We start from the raw sequence: 6,055 nt of genomic DNA, 5'->3' as shown, positions 1-6,055 counted from the left end.
CTCCACTTTTAAATAAATAATAATAATTTCCATACTTTATCATCATTACACCTAGATATGAAAAGATTACAATCCCCTAAAGTAAGGGATTGTGTTCCCTTGAGTTTGCCCATAAATATGTAACCTAAATTATCACCCAAAACACACTTCAAACTTCTCTCTTAAAATTGCGACTTGCACTAATCAACTCCCAAGCCTCCGTTGTTTTCATTCCCGATCCTGTTACTAGGTAAGCCGAGATTATAACCCTGAGATCTACTTTCCAACCCTTATATTCTCCTATTTCTTGATCTCAATATATATACTTCTTGTTATTTAATCATATTCTAGACCTTCAATTCCGAGGCCAACACCAAGAAAACCCGAATCTCGATTAATCCCTTAACAAGAACCACAGGTGAGTCTCACAGCCCCTATTTTCACTGTTTTCACTATTTTTAAACTGTTTTCGGGGCGAGGGACACGTACTTAAATTATGTTTTATCATGATACTCTTACAAGCAATGCAAGCAATTATGTGTTTAAATAATGTTTCATTATGGTATATTTACGAACAATGCAAACGGTTATCTATGGTTTTCGATGAGAGTGCGATACAAGTAAGTGATCACTTTACCATTGGAACTCTAAGGGTAGGGACTGCTGGTTTGATCCACCCACTCGTAGGGGTCGCGCCTCTTACACAGACGAGTGCCTAGCATGTCACGGGGCAGTACTATGGGTTTGAGCCCGCTCGTAGAGGTCGCTCCTCTTACGCAGACGAGCGCCTTGTTTTCCGGCACAACGTCCGCGCGTAACCCGCGGGACGGTATTATTCGCTCGTAGTGGCAGCGCCACTTACACAGACGAGCACGGTTTTTCAGAAGTGTCCGCGCGTAACCCGCGGGACGGTATTACTTATTTCGCTCGTAGTGGCAGCGCCACTTACACAGACGAGTACAGTTCCCAGAAATGTTCGCGTAGCCCGCGGAACGATTTTATCAGAATATGTTATCAGAACTATGTTTTACTAAGCATATGTATCAATGATGCTATCAGAATTATGTTTTAGAATGATTTTTACCAAGACTATGATGCAATACGATTTATCAAGTTACTAAAACTTGTGAACTCACTCAGTTTATACTGATTCAAATGTTTTACGTGTCTTTCAGGAGATAACTAGGTAGCGCATGGAGTCACACTTAGAGCACCTCACGCTGAACATCTAAAACTAGCTTTTTGGAAGATTTTAGTTCTATCCCTTCGATGCGCGTGGTTGTTCCCGCCGCGCAAGGGGATATGGCGTGGAAATCTTCAACAGTTTTATACTTGGATGTTTTTATGTAATTTTTAAACAATGTAATGTATTGGTATTAAACTTTTCATGCGCAATAAAAATCTTACTTTGAATGTTTGCAATGGCCCGTGCTTAATTATCAATCCCCACTCGCGCGCGCCCGGCTGTTTCCGCCGTTCAGGGCCGGGTGTGACAGATTGGTATCAGAGCACTAGTTATAGCGAACTAGGAAAAGAAGTTTTAACCTAGACTATAACCGTTGGGGAATCGCATGAAATATTTTTCAAAGAAAATATTTTCAAAAGAAACTATACACACACTTAGGAACACGGGTCACACAGTATCTAGTGAATAAAGATAAGAACATTACGTGCTCAGAGTACATGCGCTAAGTTTGTTATATTTTCTCTTTTTAAGAACGAGAATGCCTCCAACAAGAGCCAAGGGAATTACCATGACACCCGAAGAACTCGCGGAAATAATCGCACAAGCAATCGCAACACATGAGGCCAGCAAGGCCGAATCTAGTCAGGGTCGTCAGGAGAACGAGACCCCAGAACCCGAATCAGGAGCCTTGGACAAAGGGTGCTCCTATAAGACATTCATGGCCTGTAGGCCTTGGCCATTCAAGGGTACCGAAGGGGCCATTGGGCTCTACAACTGGATTGACAAGATGGAGACAGTTCTCTCCATTAGCGGATGTAGTGAAAACCAGAAGGTCCTTTACGCGACCTGCATGTTCCAAGAAGCAGCTTCGTCTTGGTGGAAGCTTCAAGTGAAGACTATGGGGCGAGAAGTTGCTCTTCACAAGACCTGGGAGGAACTGAAGGAAATGTTGATGAGAAAGTTCTGCTCCCGCGCAGAAATTCAGAGTCTGCAACAGGAATTCTGGAACCACACCATGGTAGGAACGGATATCGACGCCTACAACAACCGGTTCAACGAGCTTTGCCAGTTGGTGCCAGACATGGCAAACACGGAGGAAAAGAAGATCGAGAGGTATATCTTTGGGTTACCTCCTGTTGTTAGGGTTCCGCTCAACGCCGCAGCGCCTCCAACCTTTGATGAGGCGGTAGCGCGGGCCATCACCCTTACAAGGGATACGGTCCGTGCGGGTATGTTGACTACGCGCGGAAACGAGCAGCGAACCTCTGACTCCAAGAGGAAATGGAACTCTCACCACCGAGGGTCCGACTCCAAGCAGCCACCGTTCAAGAAGCAGGAAAGCGCAAGGGTTTACGCGATCCAAGCCGCGGAGCCATCAAGGAAAGGATACAGCGGGCCTTACCCATGGTGCAACAAATGCAAGTTTCACCACGAGGGTGAATGCGCGAGCGTCATGTGCGCCAAATGTAACAGGCCAGGGCACAAGACGGTGAATTGCCGTGCTAAGGAAGCTGGAGCCAGTGACAACTGCTACACATGCGGAAAGCCAGGGCATTTCAGTCGGGATTGCCCGCAAAAGGGAAGCCAAGCTCGCGGGAGAGCTTTTGTGATCGGCGCGGGCGAAGCTAAAGAAGAGCCGAATGTGGTAACCGGTACGTTTTTGCTTAACGGCCATTTTGCATCTGTCTTATTTGATACTGGCGCTGACCTAAGTTTTATATCCGCTGAGTTTAAAGACTCCCTAGGCTTAGCAACCAGTAGGCTAGACACACCTTATACTATAGAACTAGCCAATGGTAGGCAGTTATGCGCGAACGAAAGAACTGAACAATGTGTAATAGTCATGGGAGGTCACGGGTTCAATATTAACTTGTTGCCAATAGACTTGGGAAGTTTTGACATTGTGGTAGGTATGGATTGGTTAGTCGAGAACCACGCGGAGGTTATTTGCCATGAGAAGCAGGTTCGGGTCCCACTATTGAACGGAGAAACCTTGGTAATTCAAGGGGAAAGAAGGGGAGTTGCGACGAAACTGATTTCGTGCCTAAAGGCGCGCAAGTGCCTAAGGAAAGGGTGCTACGCCTTCCTAGCGCATGTAGTAGAGAAGAAAGAAGATGAGCGAAGAATTGAAGACTTACCAGTAGTGCACGAATTTCCAGAAGTTTTTCCTGAAGATTTGCCTGGATTACCGCCGCCGCGACAAGTCGAATTTCGTATTGATTTGGTCCCAGGAGCTGCGCCAGTAGCTCGAGCGCCTTATCGACTAGCTCCATCTGAGATGCAAGAGCTATCCAATCAGTTACAGGAACTATTGGATAAGGGTTTCATACGCCCAAGCTTTTCACCTTGGGGAGCTCCAGTACTGTTTGTAAAGAAGAAGGATGGCTCCTTCCGGATGTGTATTGACTACAGGGAGCTGAACAAGCTGACAGTCAAGAATCGGTACCCCTTACCGAGGATTGACGACTTATTTGACCAGTTGCAGGGATCCAGTTATTATTCTAAGATAGATCTACGGTCAGGATACCACCAACTTAGGGTCCATGAGGAAGATGTGCCGAAAACAGCCTTCCGAACTAGATACGGCCATTATGAGTTCTTAGTGATGCCTTTCGGGCTAACTAATGCGCCGGCTGTATTCATGGATCTGATAAACCGCGTGTGCAAATCATACTTGGACAAGTTTGTGATTGTATTTTTAGATGATATTCTGATTTACTCTCGGACCAAGGCCGAGCATGAGCAACACCTGAGATTGATTTTGGAATTGTTGAGGAAAGAAAAGTTGTATGCGAAGTTTTCCAAGTATGAGTTTTGGCTTAGAGAAGTTCACTTTCTCGGTCACGTTGTAAACGAGAAAGGAATACACGTCGATCCTTCCAAGGTCAAGGCCATCGAAAACTGGGAAGCGCCAAAAACCCCAACTGAGGTGAGGCAATTCCTAGGACTAGCTGGCTACTATCGACGCTTCATTGAGAACTTCTCCAAGATAGCTCTACCTCTGACCGCGCTAACTCAGAAAGACAAGAAGTTTGTTTGGGGCGAAAATCAGAAAGCGGCATTTCAAATGTTGAAACAGAAGTTATGTAGTGCGCCAATTTTGTCTCTGCCCGAGGGGACGGATGACATCATCGTTTACAGCGACGCTTCACATCAGGGACTCGGATGTGTCCTTATGCAGCGAGACAAAGTCATAGCGTATGCCTCGCGCCAACTCAAGGCCAATGAAAAGAACTACACAACGCATGATCTGGAACTTGGAGCGGTTGTCTTCGCACTAAAGATTTGGCGCCATTATCTCTATGGTACAAAGTGTATAATCTTTACGGATCACAAGAGCCTTCAACATATATTTGATCAAAAGGATTTAAACATGAGGCAACGAAGATGGGTGGAGTTGTTGAATGATTATGATTGTGAAATTAAGTACCACCCTAGAAACGCGAATGTGGTAGCAGACGCGCTAAGTAGGAAGGAGCGAATAAAAACGCTACGAGTCAAGACTCTAAGGTTGACCATTCGCGCAGATCTCTCTACCCGCATCCGAGACGCTCAGCAAGAAGCCTTGAAACCAGAGTTTGTTAAAAACGAGTCCCTTGGGGGTATGATTAAGAATTTGGAGATCAAGGAAAACGACACTCGATATTTTGCTAACCGCATATGGGTCCCTCTCAAGGAAGGATTGCGCGAGCAAGTATTAAACGAAGCTCACAAGACGCGGTATTCCGTACATCCTGGCGCAGACAAGATGTACCAAGATGTTAAAGCGCTGTATTGGTGGCCCAATCTTAAAGGCGCCATCGCGACGTATGTCAGTAAGTGCCTGACGTGTTCAAAGGTGAAGGCTGAATACCAGAAGCAGTCGGGGTTACTTCAGCAGCCAGAAATTCCCATGTGGAAGTGGGAACAAATCTCTATGGACTTCATCACCAAACTGCCAAAGGACACCTGGGGGTTACGACACAATCTGGGTTATTGTAGATCGGCTAACTAAGTCAGCGCACTTCCTGCCGATCAAGGAAACCGATAAGATGGAAAAGTTAGCCCGATTGTATATTCGAGAAGTAGTTTCAAAACATGGAGTCCCAGTGTCCATCATTTCTGATAGAGATAGTCGGTTCACCTCAAGGTTTTGGAGATTGTTACAAGGGGCTTTATGTACTCGTCTTGACATGAGTACGGCTTATCATCCCCAAACGGATGGGCAAAGCGAGCGAACAATCCAGACATTGGAAGATATGCTGCGCGCGTGCACAATCGATTTCGGGGAAAGCTGGGATACTCATCTCCCATTGGTTGAATTTTCTTACAACAACAGTTATCACACAAGCCTCAAGGCTGCGCCGTTTGAAGCTTTGTATGGGCGCAAGTGTAGATCCCCACTGTGCTGGGCTGAAGTGGGTGACAAGCAAATGACTGGTCCAGAATTGATCCAAGAAACAACAGACAAGATTTTTCAGATACGGGATCGCCTTAAGACAGCGCGCGACAGACAGAAGAGCTACGCAGATGTGCGAAGGAAACCGTTGGAGTTTCAAGTAGGGGACTGAGTACTTTTGAAAGTCTCTCCATGGAAAGGAGTCCTTCGTTTCGGCAAGCGAGGAAAGTTGAATCCGCGCTACATTGGACCATTTGAGATCCTGGAAAGGATCGGTCCGGTCGCTTATAAACTCCGTTTACCCGCGGAACTCAGTGGAGTTCAAGATACGTTTCATGTGTCCAACCTCAAAAAGTGTTTATTTGACGAAACGTTGATTTTACCGTTGGAAGAGATTCACATCGACAAACAACTGCACTTTGTAGAAGAACCTATAGCAGTAACCGATTGGAAAGAACAAAAGTTGCGAAGAAGTCGAATCAAATTAGTAAAGGTTCAATGGAACTCGAGGC

The sequence above is a fragment of the Bidens hawaiensis genome, unplaced genomic scaffold (genome assembly GCF_021521415.1).
Source record: "Bidens hawaiensis isolate Kalapana, Puna unplaced genomic scaffold, B.hawaiensis_p1.1 tig00029622_1, whole genome shotgun sequence".
Taxonomy (NCBI): Eukaryota; Viridiplantae; Streptophyta; class Magnoliopsida; order Asterales; family Asteraceae; genus Bidens; species Bidens hawaiensis.
The sequence above is the reverse complement of the archived record's forward strand: the minus strand, read 5'-3'. Positions refer to the sequence as shown.